The 15,535-nt window shown below is 42.8% G+C and overlaps 1 protein-coding gene across 1 annotated transcript in view; it reads right to left on the bottom strand.

Annotated features, from left to right (window-relative positions):
* RASSF2 (Ras association domain family member 2) overlaps positions 1–14,552 on the bottom strand; it is an 89,834-nt gene extending 75,282 nt beyond the window's left edge. Inside the window, exon 1 of the mRNA XM_073622044.1 lies at positions 14,414–14,552. The gene's annotated coding sequence lies outside the window, so the exon portion shown is untranslated. The remainder of the gene's footprint in view (positions 1–14,413) is intronic.
* Positions 14,553–15,535: the final 983 nt, after the last annotated feature.

The raw sequence follows: 15,535 nt of genomic DNA, 5'->3' as shown, positions 1-15,535 counted from the left end.
CTCCTCTTATCAGTATGGCTCCTTGCAATACAATGGACCCGATTGCTTCTCTGTGCTGCTTCACTTCCCCCCCCCATCTGAGCTGTGCTGTACAGGGACTGCAGGAGGCTGATACCAAGTCAAATGAAATGCATGTGCATACAACTGTTTGCCATTGAAAACAAATCCAATAATGTATTTATGATTACAGGGCTGTATTTTGCGTCTTTTATAACTGGCCTGTGTTCATACCTGAACGATCTGAAGTGTGTTTCCCAAAGCGCTTCAATGCTCATAAAGATTCCCTATATATTCAGTGGTACCCATTCACACCTGAGCTTCAAGTCTCTGGAAGCTTGTCATTCAAAGTTGGAAAAAGCATGAGCTTCTTTGGTGCAGTCACACATTTTCGCATCTATAGACTGCAGTGGGCACCTGTCCACTCAGATTGTAACAATAAAGCTGGACAGGGCTGTATCCATGCTGAGCCAATAATGCTTTACCTCCCCGGCCACAGAAATTTTAACTTGCATTTGACAGGTCGCACCGCCTGTCAAACTTGCCCATTAAGTTCAGGCAGCAGTAGAGTCTCCTGAACGCCTGTCAGCTATTGCTATACCCCTGTCTGAAAAGCAATAGACAGAGGATTACTTTTCAGAGGGCGGTAAGCGGTTGTGCAATTCTGAAAGAAGACTAATAAAGCTACAGCATTTTATCTGGAAACAAATTGTATATTTTCCTGTGTCAGTGCCTCCGCTATCCACAAATTCTGATTTTGGCCACTTCTCTCTAGTATGGAAGGAAAATGGAGAACAGACCACATATACACCCTATTCAGAACACAATCCTGGGGAATATTAAACATAGGATCCCAGTACTGCAATACACACTTGGCCACCATGCTACCCTTAAAGCGTTTGTTAACCCAAAAAATAAAAATAAGCATCCTGTTCCTTTAAAGCATGTTATAAAGTACAGTACTTGTGATGTGTCATTTGGCCCCCTCTATCACCTGAAATACCTGGTTGATCCTGCCAGTTTCTACCCTCACCTCTGCACACTGACCACCATATATCAGGGCTGCTGAGCCCTGACACTGCTCTCCTGTGTCTCCCTCTGTCCTCCTCCTTCCCCCCTTCCTTCCCTCCCTGCCTGTCTCTCACTATGGCTGATCTGCTCCTTTCCCCACTGCTTCAAAACTAACTGATCTGTATATCATCCCCTCTGTAACGTAAAAAGCTGAGTCCTGGTGCCTAGGTTTTATTATATATATTATATTAAAATATATATATATATATATATATATATATATATATATATATATATATATATATATATATATATATATATATATATATATATATATATATATATATATATATATATATATATATATAGAGAGAGAGAGAGAGAGATATATATATATATATATAATCTGTTTTAACAGTGTCTTCCGGCGATCACATGACTCCAGGCTCTCTGCTCCTCTCCTCCCCCGGCTGACACCAGCAGCCACACCCACTGGAGATATCAGACAGGGAGAGCTGAGAGCCTGGAGTCATGTGATGCTGGAATACGATAAAAAAAAAAAAAAAAAAAAAAGAAAAAACAGATTTCTGTTTTTTTGTTTAGTAAAGCACAGGCACTAGGATGCAGCTTTCTGACAGAGGGGATGATATAAAGATGAGATTGTGGCTTAACAACCACTTTAAGTGTATCTCCAGCATTTTTTTTTATTAGAGTGGGGAAGGATGCACCCAATGTCAAGTTTTTTTATTGTCTGTGTCCCCATTGGAGAATTACTACTGTATCTCCATGGTGACCATTGTCACTAAAACAGAACTGGAGAGAGATAAAATCCAAAATTTTAGAGCTGTCCCCAGAACAAAAAATCTTCCAATGAGGACACCTGTTCTGGGGACAACTGTAATAGGGGACATTTCCTATAAGTTCCGGTTGGTGTTTTTTGGGACAGGAAGTGAAGGGAAATGTCCTCAATTGTACACAAGCCGCAAAAAATGACCTGTCAGGGTTGGAATATGCATACACTGTATGTTGCTGTCCTGGTGCAAAGGAAAGAAGTGACGTCTGGATGATTTTAGTTGTGCCAGCATCTACTAGCCTTAGGATAGAAATTCAGGAGCTGTCACTTTGGACATGCTCTGGGGCTTATCCTTACTTCACTACTCAGAGTCAACAACTGAACAAGCACATATCCGATACCCAATATGCCCTTGTTTGTTCCAGGTCAGTGACTCACTGAGCAATGAAGATAGATGAAGGTGACAGGCCTAGAACTTTCAACTGTTACCATTATCCCTTTTTTATTTAAAACTGAGTTCTTTAATTGGGTTTTTGTAGTCTATTGTATTCTGCTAATACTGTATACAAAATACTAAGTATATCTAAAGCGAACATTATTTTTGTTTTGGATAGACTAGGAAAGAATCATAACTCTTGTCTGGTATTTACTTCTGAAACATCCCTGTTGAGAAGATTCACCCTCCCTTTTTTCGTCTATTGATCATGGTCACCAGGAATGAAAGTTCAGAAAAATCCAATTTTGGAGTTGTCACTAAAGCAGGAATAGGGGAAAATCTTCCGATAGGAGCACCTTTGCTAGTGATGACTAACACAGGTTTTCCCTTCCTTTGGTGGCATCTCATTTAACTTAGCCCTGGGTCACATTGGAGCGATTTAGCATGTTAAATCGCAATCCAAATCGGGATTGGCACCGTCCAAATCTGTGCCACGCCGCATTTGCAGTGCCGATTCACAAAAGTAATTTCTGTACCACTTTTGGCAACTTCGGGGTGCGATTTCTATAGACAACTGCATAGATATCTCTGAAATCGCCCCCGAAGTCGGGACTGACATGCTGGAATGCAATTGTGTGAGTCCAGCTGAACTCCCACGATTTCATTCCCACTGTCAGTGTGAACCTAGGCTTAAAGAAGTATTCCAGATGTAGCATTCTCCTAGTCTGCTAGCTGGAAGGTTAATTTAGTTGGCTCCTCTGTAGGCAGAGGAACATGGGGTTAATTGTGTCAGGTTGCTTATCTGCTGTTTACCCCTGTCTTCTAGAGTGTTTTTAGAAGTATAGTGGGGGGGGGAAATCGGCCAGAATATTTATGGGTCTCCAGCCAACCCCTAGGGGGGGGCATGCCCAGAAGGTGGAGGGAAAGCCTGTAAACACTCTGATGCCTGGAAGTCTGAGAGCAGAGTCCAGGGTCAAGCCATCTGGAAGTGACCCCCTGTGCTGGGGGCTCTGCCCCTGAGGCAGAGAGAAGGAGACGGAGAGTAGCCTCAGCAGTCTAGTTCAGCTTTAAAGGTCTCAGCTAGGCTTATCTGAGGACCCACCAGAGCAGGAGTCAGCCTGAGCCAGCGTAGAGGAGAGAGACACAGGAGATCTGGGGTCAGGAAGCTCCATATGTGGGACTTAGTGAGTACAGTACTTAATCTAGCCACCTTTACAAGAATAGTAACAATGGAGTGCAATACCTCACAAGTCAGGACCAGGTGCAGCCAAGAGTTATGCAAGTTAACCATTGGTAAACCACTTTGTACAGAATTGAAGACTGCTAAATTTCTGGCTGCTCTGTAGAAGGTTGCAAACTGTATTGCATAGCTGTGGGATGCAATGTCCTGTGTTTCCACTAGTGGTGGTGAAAGTAGTTGTAGTAAAAGTACATATGGTAGTAGCACAGTGCCTGGCTGTTTTGCACTGCACCTGGCTGCACTAAGTTCAGTCACAAAGTCCCGTTCCTATCCAAGTTCATCGTTCCCTAAATAAAAACACCAAAAACAAAACATCTACTGTTTGTTCAGCCTGAGGAAAAGTGTGGAAAATACCATGTTCCTGGCTGTGGGGGAAATAGGCCCAATCTCCAGCGGCTTCTACTGGGGTAGCGCTAGATAGGTATGGGAATTTTATAAATGGTTACATTGGTCCAGCTTAGACCAATGTAATTATGTATATACAATACCTGGCCGATGTCTTTGGAAGCTGGAAAATCACTGAAGTATACACCGCTACACCAGTGATCTCCACTTGCTTAAATGTATTCTTCCTGGAGAAGCGATGATTGATGGGGGACATGATAGCGATCTACAAATATCTCAATGGTTATCCCAGTATAGGAAAAAGACTATTCAGTTGTAGGGAGTGTATGGGGGACAGGGGGCCACACATTGAGACTGGAGAAATGCTTTAACCTCAAACTGCGTAAGGGGTTCTTCTCTGTCAGGGCAATAAGGATGTGGAACTCTCTCCCACAATTGGTGGTGGCTGCAGGGAGTATGGATAATTTTAAAAGACTCTTTGGATGTACATCTTAAAAAACACAACATACAGGGATATGGGAAATGATTATAGGCACTGACACATGTACACCTACACAGGTTGAACTGGATGGACTATTGTCTTTTTTTCAGCCTTACCTATTATGTAATTACCGTATGTTTCGTGGCGAACAGCTGCCCTGCTACATTGTGAAGGCAGGAGGTCAATTACTTGACATGGGCGCCATTATGAGAATGCTTAGGATTTTCTGAATAAATGCAAATGAATCTCTGATTGGACAAAGTGGAGAGCGTAATCTCACCCTTGCACTTTGGCTAATCAGAGAACACTGCACTCATTCAGAAAAATGTATTCCCCGAATGGTGCCCATGCTGAGCAGTCATACCTGGCATTGGCCAGGTATGGTATATACATAGTTACATTGGTCCAAGCTGGACTAATGTAACTATGTATAAAATATTCATACCTGGGATTTCTCTTTAATACTGTAAGAACAGGAAGGGAAAGTGAAGGAAAATCTTCTCAATGGGACAAACAGCAAAACAAAATCCTGACAGAGGTTTAAACCATTCCATATACTCAATCCAAAATAAAATAAAAGTAAATAAATAAAAAAAAAAAGTTTTGGCTTTAGGCTTCTTTTCACGCGGGCCAGCGTTCCATCTGTCAGTTTCATCTGTTTAGTGAGCAATGAAAAATGGACAGCAATTAATTTTTATGGATGAAACTGGATGATCATCTGTTTACAACCGCATTTTTATTTATTTTTTATTTTTTAACAGCCACTCACCAGATCTGTTGAAACGGAATGTATGTAAACGTATGCTGTCCATTTATATCCGTTCCACTTATGTCCATTAGGCCTCTTTTACACGATACTCCTGTTTGAGCATCTACTTTTTCAGACTTTTTTTTTAATGTATTTGAGCATTTTTGCGCATGAGTTTTTACGCAATTTTCACGCATGCGAGGAAGCTTGTGCTCACGTTGAAAATGATAATGGACAATTCTGTGTGAATTTGAGCGCAAATGCGGCGTATAATTACTGAGCAAAAACGCAGATTTTTTTTTAAAAGAAAATTTTAACTGAAGAATACATGACGCTTGTTTACACGGAAAGAAAGAAGAGAAAAGAAGAGAAAAGAAGAGAAAAGAAAAGAAGAGAAAAGAAAAGAAGAGAAAAGAAAAGAAGAGAAAAGAAAAGAAGAGAAAAGAAAAGAAGAGAAAAGAAAAGAAGAGAAAAGAAAAGAAGAGAAAAGAAAAGAAAAGAAAAGAAGAGAAAAGAAGAGAAAAGAAGAGAAAAGAAGAGAAAAGAAGAGAAAAGAAGAGAAAACAAAAGAGAAAGGTGTGCTGAACTTTTTCAAGCTGCGGTGTGCAAGAGGCAGTTTTAGGCAATTTTTTTTTTTATACAAATTGTCGCCTCTTCCCGGGTTTGGCAACAACTAAAAGAACTGATGCAAAAAGGATGTAGACTGATGAAAAGCGGAACTGAACTGAAGACAGATGTGCAAACTGATCATCTGAATCTATTTTCATCAGTTTTTTCTTAGCAAAAAAATGTCACTGAATGGATGACGCCCGTGGGAAAGGGGCCTATATCAAGTGGCTTTTCTGTACTCAATCTCTTGTTTTGAAGGAATAGTAACAGATTGTTAGTATAGTAACATTTGTGATAATGGAATGCCCTCGTCAAAACCTGTCCCATCACTTCTGTGTTTCACATATACACATAATAATATGATATTATGTACACCAGGGAGAAAAATGAGCTTAGGAAAGGGAACGAGCGAAACCTCATTTTACCAGTTACAGCTCATATTAGGCTTCATTCACAATATACTTCATACAGCAGTAATGTCTAATATTTTTTTACATATTCCAAAGACACAGCAATACAGAATTATCTGCTTTACAACATGGTTTAAAAGAGAAAAAAGGTACGATACAATAAAAAGCAAATCACAAGAAACACCATTGTATGAAGTAGTTTGGTGTGCCTTCCCGCAATGGAAGAAAAAGAGAAGTTGATAACCACAATGAATACTGTTACTACAAACATCTACTGATCGGTTTTCTGATGTTATCTGCCTAATGCCTTGTTGTTTTCACTTCCCTTTCTACTTTTGGTTTCAGGAACACATATTTCCTCTACGGCCTGTACTTCTACACATGGGCCCTGTAAAACAAGAGGACCCAGGAAATAGGAGGAACTACAGTATGTAAGAAGACTATAAGGCAGCCATACTTAAGCAGGGTTCATCCAGAGGTTACTAGGGGTTCCTGGAACAATGGTTGGTTGGCCTCTCACTTGATGGTACCTACATAGTTTGAGGGCCAATGTCAATAGGAAGAGCAAGTGCTATGACACCAGTGACCTTTTTTAGCTGCCGAAGGATGGCATTCTTCCCACCGACCCCCCCCCCCCCCCCTGTGAAATAGTACATTATCTCAACTTATCTTCACTGTGAGGGACATTCTCTCTTGAAGTATAGATGCGAGAAGACACATCTCTCTCCGACATGTAACTGGACCCTTCATTGAAAACCAATGCAAGGAGGCATTTCCTCAATTACCACCAATGTAAGACAGATGGTCTGAGTAACTTCTGACATTATATTTCATATAAATTTCATATTCATTTTGTGATCGTTACTAAAAAAAATATTTTATCCTGTAGAGCAGCAGGTGCTGAAAAATGATCTACCTTGGGCATCAAACACTCAATGTATGCCACGTGTCTTTTTTAATCACATCCATAAATTTACTGATTACACTAATGTACTTGAGTTGTAGATGTGATTTTAATATGGTTAAAAAAGGTTGAGAAACGCTGCTCAAAGTCCCCTCCTTTCCACATCTCTAATCTTATGAGCTCCATTACTGAGGGTCAATCGCAAAGCTCTGTGGCGTAAGGGGCTGTGTGGACAGTGTGCTAATAATGACTTAAAGTGGTTATAAACCGCATGAAACTTGAACAAAGCACATCCCTCTATAGTGCATATGTGTCTCAATTCAGAGCACCAAGCGTCATGTCTGTCTGCAGCACCATTCCTCTGCTATCAGCATGATTAACTTCTGACAAGTTTTCCTGACACCAAAAGAAAAAAAGGTGACAGGGCAGAGACCTTCAGCTGATTGACAGCCTGACAACCCTGTGTGAAAGGGGTGTGGCCCTTCCCTCCAATCAGGTCTCAGAACTCTCCTTACTGATGTAACTTCAACCCCCGCCCCCTGGTTTTCAGCATCTCCCCATTCGTCCTCTCCGTGAGGCGATCGCGGCTATGCGATCGAGTCCGCAGGACCCACGACCCGACTCACGGAGCTCGTGGCGGCAAATTCAAAGTAACGTATAGGTTCGTTACTTTGCGCAGCCGTGCCATTCTGCCGACGTATATCTACAGGAGGCGGTCGGGAAGTGGTTAAGGATAGCAATCACATGAAGCCATTTATGATCACATAGTTTTTTGGATCCTTTTTAAATCATAATGATAACAGAAATCACCCAAATTGCCCTGATAAAAATTTTTACATACCCTGGAATGTTTGACCTTGGTACAGACACAGAAGGTGGCACACACAGGTTAAAATTGCAATTAAAAGTTCATTTCCCACATTTGTAGCTTTGTAATTCACAATTAGTGTCTGTGTATAAATAGTCAATGAGTTTGTTAGCACTCACATGGATGCACTAAGCAGGCTAGACACGAGGCCATGAGGGGGTAGAAAAGAACAGTCAAAAGACCTGCGTAACAAGGTAATGAAACTTTACAAACCTGGAAAAGGATATAAAAAGATATCCAAAGCCTTGAATATGCCAGTCAGTACTGTTTAATCACTTAAGTGAAAAATTTGGGGATCTCTTGATACCAAGCCGAGGTCAGGTAGATCAAGAAAGATTTCAGCCACAACTGCCACAGGAACTGTTCGGGATACAAATAAAAACCCACAGGTAACCTCAGGAGAAATACAGGCTGCTCTGGAAAAAGATGGTGTGGTTGTTTTTAAGGAGCACAATACGATGATACTTGAATAAAAAAGAGCTGCGTGGTCAAGTTTCCAGAAAGAAGCATTTACTGTACAAGTTCCACAAAAAAGCCTGGTTACAATATGCCCAACAACACCTTGACATGCCTCATTGGCTTTTTGTGGTATTGGCGCAGTAAAGGCTTCCTTCTGGAGCTCTTTTTTGTTCAAGTATCGTTGAATTGTGTTCCTTAAAAAGAACCACACCATCTTTTTGGAGAGCAGCCTGTATTTCTCCTGCAGTTACCTGTGGGTTTTTCTTTGTATCCTGAGCAAGTCTTCTGCCAGTTGTGGCTGCAATCTTTCTTGGTCTACTTGATTTTGGTATCAAAAGAGCCCCTAATTTTCCACTTCTTAATAAGTGATTAAACAGTACTGACTGGCATATTCAAAGCTTTGGCTATCCTTTTCCATCTTTCTAAAGTTTTGTTACCTTGTTACGCAGGTCTCTGGACTGTGGGCGCGCGAGAGTGGCCGTTCTGGGATGCCATCATATGACGGCGTCCTAGAACAAGAGCTGCACTGCCCCGCTGTCATTTGACGGCGGGGCGGGCGGCAAGCGGTTAAATAAAGGACCGTTTTTTGGCATGATCAGTCATATTTTCAATATTAAAGCCAAAATTTGCACAATTTCTGCCAGGGTATGCAAACTTTGAGCAGGACTGTATATAAATTGGGCTTTGTTTTACTTGTCTAAGGAATTGAAGCTCTCTGCAGCCAGTCTTGTGATCCAAGAATCCCTACCAGCTGTTAGACTTCTGCTGGCCATCCATGGGTCAATTTTTTCATTCAACAGCGGGTTGAACAAAAACAACTGAACCAAGTCTTTCCCATACACACATTCGAGGTGGAGGGAATCCTCCCTGTTGCACGATTGTATTCAGACAGCGGGGAGCGTTGATTGAGCAGCTTTCATCTGACAGGGCGGTTGAACAGAAGTCTAATCAGTAGACTGATTTATGTTCAACTGCAGTGGCCACACATGGATCGAAGGTTGGCCAGTCCATGCTGAACCGGCCAAATTTTTCAATCCATGTATGGGCAGCTTTACACTGCAGTTATAGCAATATCTGAACACACCCCCCAGCTGGCTGATTGGTCAATTAATGAGCTGCAGTACACTGATAAGGTCATTCCACAACTATTTTTCATCTGTCAACCTGTTTGCCGCTAGCACAGCATCACAAACTGTTTGGCCACTTCCTCCCAGAAGCAACTCTGACAGTTGGATTGTTAGCAGCTTCATTAAGACATGGTGTATACACTAAGACTATGTAAAGTGCAACAGAATTTGCAGGTGCTTTAGCGTATAATTCAAATTTATAAATTAAAAATTGCTTTTACCCCTAGTAAAAAAATTTTTTTTCTTTTTGCAAAGTTGGAAGCAGAAAGACTTCCCTTGGAAACAAAACATGCATAAAGTCCCTGGTTACCAAATGCAGCAAAGAATTTTCAGGGTATTTACAACATCAGATCGAATCACATGTGCCATCCTTCTTGTGCTGGTGGGAACATGAAAACTACCACGGGATTGATTGCTGTGAACAACAGATACGTTTTTCCTTTAGGCAAAACTTTTTTTTTTAGTTTTGGATAGAGTGGGGTGGGTTTAGAACACCGGTCAGGTTTTTATTGCTGTTGGTGTCTCCGTTAGGCACCTTTCACACCAGTGGACCGATTGGGTCCACATGTCCATTTTTCAGGCGGGCCCGATCGGACCACTCATTGAAATCTATGGGGCGGCGGATATGTGTCCACTGACACCCGCTGGGCATCCGATCTGATAAAATCCCCTAAAAAATAGACGAATGGCAATACGTTCCCCATCCGTCCAGCAGATCGGATGACAATCGGATGGAAACGGACATGCAGTCTGTTTCCATCCGACAGCCCTATAGATGTGAGTGGGCTATGTCCGTGTCTGCTTTATATAGTGGAACGGACACGGACCTGTCATCCGCCTGCTCAGCAGAGAGATCCCCTGCTGATCAGGCAGATCCTGCTTGGATGGATTTGCTCCATTTGAAAGGAGCCTAAGGGTTGCCACCTTTTCTTCAAGCCGAACCCCAACACTTTAGCGGCCTGGGACACCTATGGGTGACCCAAGGAGAGTAGTAATGCTGTGCGCATAGCGTGCTGCAGCGAACAGTGGGTGTGGCCAATTGCTCTTGCTTAAATCATCACCCTGCCCCCCCAGTGATGCCAGACCTGCCCCCCAGACAGCTGTCCGCAGCTGCCTGGTGGCAACAGATTTGTGTGTGACTATCTGGGTTACTTGGGGAGCCACAGCCTGGTCTGAATAATGTGTCTGGGTTTCAGTCCGCCTAAAACCCGGACACAAGTTTAAATTTGATTTGTTCTCGCTATCTGTTATGTTTACCGTTCTCATTGAAAGTGAAAGTAAAAGAGAAATCTAATTTTGAATGGTAACCAGAATAGAAATAGAGGGGTAATCTTCCAATGAGGACTCTCAGTTCTGGTGACTACCAGCATACCTCCAAATTGTCCCAGCTGGCTCTAGCTGCTGTGAATCAATATCCTGGGGGGGGAAGTGGGGGGGGGGGGGGTGTCTATGGATGCACCCGGCCTGGCTCGAGAGCACACCCATATGAGTGCCCCCATAGCAAACCTTGCCGAGGGGGCACTTGGAGAAGAGGAGCAGACAGCGCTGGCAGGGGACACTAGAAAGGAGGTAAGGGGCCACTCTCTGCAATATCAGGAGCAGGTAAGTATAATATGTTTATTATTTTAAAGAAAAAAAAAAAAGTATGCCTTTACAACCACGTTAATTACTGTTAAGCAGGCTACAAACGATGCAATTTTAGTAGAACTTCCTTGTACAACTTTTTTTTTTTTAGATTTACCAAAACCAGATAAATACGAGGTTAAACCTAAACACTTTCAAATTGTATGCAATCAGGCAGGCCCTTGAACTACATAGTTAAAAGGTATATCTAAAGGAAATTGAACAACAAAAATTGTATAATGTGTATCCCGCTTTAGGCATAGATGGATCAAAACTCAGCTGGTGCAGCAGGGACCGTGTGTGTCCATCCCTGTTTGACGGGTTTGTTAGACTTCTGTTTAAAGCGGAGTTCCACACAAAAATGGAACTTCCACTTTTCGGAACCCTCCCCCCCTCCGGTGTCACATTTGGCACCTTTCAGGGGGGAGGGGGGTGCAGATACCTGTCTAAGATAGGTATTTGCACCCACTTCCGGCATAGACTCCCATGGGAGTCTACGCCTCTTCCCGTCCCCACCGCGCTGTCTGCTGGGAAACACACAGCTCCCAGGAGAGAGCGGGGACCACTTACGATGCGCAGCGCGACTCGTGCATGCGCAGTAGGGAAACAGGAAGTGAAGCCGCAACGCTTCACTTCCTGATTCCCTCACCTAGGATGGCGGCGGCAGCTGCAGAGAACCGAGCGGGTTCTCGGCGTCGCCTGCCGACATCGCTGGACCCTGGGACAGGTGAGTGGGCATGTATTAAAAGTCAGCAGCTGCAGTATTTGTAGCTGCTGGCTTTTAATATTTTTTTTTTTTTTTTTTTTGGCGGTGTGGGTGGACCCCCGCTTTAAATGGAAATATTGGACACCTCTTGTCAATCAGTGGCTGCAGCTGCTGATCGGCGTAGTCTGACACCAGAAAGTCCCACTGTCAGAATACAATGTCCTTGTGGGGTGGGTCCTTCATCCACCTTGTTTGTGTGGATGGGGACATCTATTCATTTTTTTTTTTGTTCAGTCCCCCAGATAAGCAATTTTTGCCTATTAATTGTTAAATTAATTAAACCTACAACATGGTCCATGTAACTCTGTGGATAGCAGGGGGTGTGTCCTCTCCCTACACATTTTGTACATAAGGATTTCTCTTTCCATTTGGGAACATTGGGAGGTAAACTATTAGGGGTTCACTCTAGCTTCCAGTTGTAGCTATGGGACAGAAAGTGAAGGGAAATCTCCCCAATGGGACCTTTATAACCCTTCCTTAGGCTGGCCATACACTATACAATTTTTTTATTCAATTTCCTTTAAGATTTACCTTCAACTATGTAGTGCAAGGGCCTGCCTGATTGCATACAAAGGGAAAGGGCTTAGGTTTGACCTCATATTATATGGTTTGGGTAAATCTCAAGGAAAGTTGAACAAGAAAATTGCATAATGTATGGCCAGCATTACTCTATACAAAATGAATAAAAAAAGAAAAAAATGCCTTCAGTTTTAATTTAAGCTCCAGGTTTTATAAAGCATGGGAGCCGTATTTCTACACTAGGGTAACTTGGCAAACACACTTGGATGGAGGGAAGCCACACCTCCTGACCTATAACCTTTAAGGGAAATCCCTAACTCCTGACCTTCAAGGGATAACCCTACATAAATAAAACACACCCCACTCCTAGCAAACTAAATCATATGTTCCAAGTCAGCTTTACCATAAAGATGGTCGCAATTAAAGTACCACTTATGATGTCTGTCCAGCTGGGTCACATCATTGTTTAATTGTTACTATGACTCCTCTACAACTAAAAATCAGAAATTTGGAGTGAAATCATAGCAGACTGGCTGGGCCCCCTCTATGTATAGATGTAGAATAAACCCCAGGATCACCCGTCTATACCAGCTCAGGATTACGTCTCACTATTACAGAAGGAGTATTGCCATCTTATACAGGGCAGACATTACCATGCACAAGGCACAGGGGTTTTCATTACTAAAGGCAAATCCACTTAGCACTATAAGTGCACTTGGAGGTGCAGTCACTGTAGATCTGAGGGGGACATACAAGGAAAATAAAAAAAACAGCATTTTTTGCATGCGCACGATTGGATGATAAAATCAGCAGAGCTTCCCCTCATTTCAGAGCTTCCCCTCAGATCTACAGCGACTGCACTTTCAAGTGCACTTTCAGTGCAAAGTGGATTTGCCTTTAGTAAATAAACCCCATGGTCTCTGAGAAGTTTATGCATTGCTGCATTAGTACAATAGTACATGAAAACCTGCCGATACAAGCTCAGGCATATATTTATTATTACAGAGGAATATCGCCATCACATACCATGGCAGATTCTGACATGTCAATGATGCAGGTAAGGTTGGCAAATCAGCCCTTTAAACCCAAACAAATATTAAAATTACACAGGTTCTGAGGCGAATTTAATGCAGATAAGGCACTAAGTGTGTTTAATTACCACCTTAATCAGCCACAGAACCTGTGTAATTAATATGTGTTCGGGTTTAAAGGGATAAGATGGCAACCCTAGATGCAGGCGCAAGGCACATTGAAGCTGAGAAGAGTATGCACTGAATCATTAGTACATAAACACCTGCCTATATAAGCTTGGGCATATATTCACTATTACAGAGGAATATCACCACCATATACCACAGCGGACACTGACATATCAGTGATGCACGCACAAGCCACACCTGACCCTGAGAAGTTTATGCACTGATGCATACATGAACAGCTTCCTATACAAGGCCAGGCATATGTTCAACATTACAGAGAAATATCACTGTCATATACCATGGCGGACACCGAAATGTCAGTATTGCATACACAGGGTAGGGTTACCACCTCATCCCTTTAAACCTGATCACATATGAATTACACAGGCTCTGAGGCTAATTAAATGCCAATAATGCACCAAGTGAGTTTAATCACAACCTTAAATCAGCCAAAGAACCTTTTTTAATTTATAAGAGTTTGGTTTTAAAGGGATGAGGCGCCAACCCTAACACAAGGTATATTGAGAACTTTATGCATTGAAGCATTAGTACAGCTGAAGTAGCTATACCGCCCGTGTAACTCCTCATAAGGCATTTGACATGTATGCCAAAGAACGATCGACCAGCGAGCCAACGAGCGAAATTTAACCCTTGTCGCCAGGCCAGCTTGCAGATTGCGAAAGAGGTCGAAGCATCCAACTTTTACAAGTCCGCAGGGCCTGGCGGCTGTTGCGTTGGCGTTCTCTACGTACAGTTTTGCTGGATAACAGAATTGACATGTCAGGGTTTAATGAAGACAAATAAAAATAAAAAGGAAGTAACAATGGAAAATGATAAATAAAATGGTGCTGGGCTCATGGGGGGGGGAATTGGCTTACCTTGTCCCTCTGGTAAAGCGTGACCTGTATGTATGTGCCCGGGGTCCCAGCTCTCCCTCTCCCCATCAATAAAGGGAAGTCTGTGTATGGTGGAGCAGTCTACATTCACACTGTGATAGATGGCTCAGTGTCCCTTCCCACCCACCAATAACAGCTGGCGCTGGTGTCTTAGCCTGGCTGCGATTGGCTGGCTGGGCCTCAGTTAGGCGTACACCCTTTCAGACAATGCTAAGAAAAGGAGGAGGAGGAGGGGGGAGCTGCCAGCAGCATCTGTCTGAGAAAGCAGTTTTCAAATAGTGGTGCATGGGAGAGGAGAAGATGGGAGGAGGAAGGGGGAGGACAGCCTTTGTCACACTTCAGGGGACGTGGGAAAGTTGCTAAGTGATACACAGACCATCCCTGATATGCTGCGTGCCCCAGGAAAATAGAGGGGAGCCAAGACCACCCAATCTGTGGTCAGAGGGGGATGGAGACTGCAGATAAAATGATACATTGTAACCTTTCCACTCATATCACTGAAAATGATACAAAGTACAAAACACAGACCTCCACCCTAAATATCTCATCATTAGTAGGAAGGAGATACCTGATCTGCCCTCCGTCATCACCTTCCGGGTGTGTCACATGTCAGCCAGGTGTCACAACTGATTAACTATGTCATGACCTTAAAGGGGAACTCCGCTGAGTACATAGTGCTTCACCATCCACATAAACCCAAATCTTTTTCTCTGAAAATTGAAGAAAATTCACAGTACTGCCTGGATTGGGTGTCTCTATTCAATTTTATCTGGTTCTGCCTGGTAAAGGTTTGTCCAGTCTGTCCTGTGCATCTGCAGACTTGGATTACTGACCACAAGTGGGGGATTCATTGGGCCCCCCGAGATGCTTTCATGCATTGGGGTTTATTTACTAAAGGCAAATCCACTCTGCACTTAGAAGTGCAGTCGCTGTTTAAATCTGAGGGGAAGATCTGAAATGAGGGGAAGCTCTGCTGATTTTATCATTCAATCATGTACAAGCTAAAATGTTGTTTTTTTATTTTCCTTGCATGTCCCCCTCAGATCTACAGCGACTGCACCTCCAAGTGTAGTGCAAAGTGGATTTGCCTTTAGTACATAAACC

Source organism: Aquarana catesbeiana, linkage group LG03, assembly GCF_042186555.1.
Source record: "Aquarana catesbeiana isolate 2022-GZ linkage group LG03, ASM4218655v1, whole genome shotgun sequence".
NCBI classification, from domain to species: domain Eukaryota; kingdom Metazoa; phylum Chordata; class Amphibia; order Anura; family Ranidae; genus Aquarana; species Aquarana catesbeiana.
This window is presented reverse-complemented; position numbering and strand designations above follow the sequence as displayed.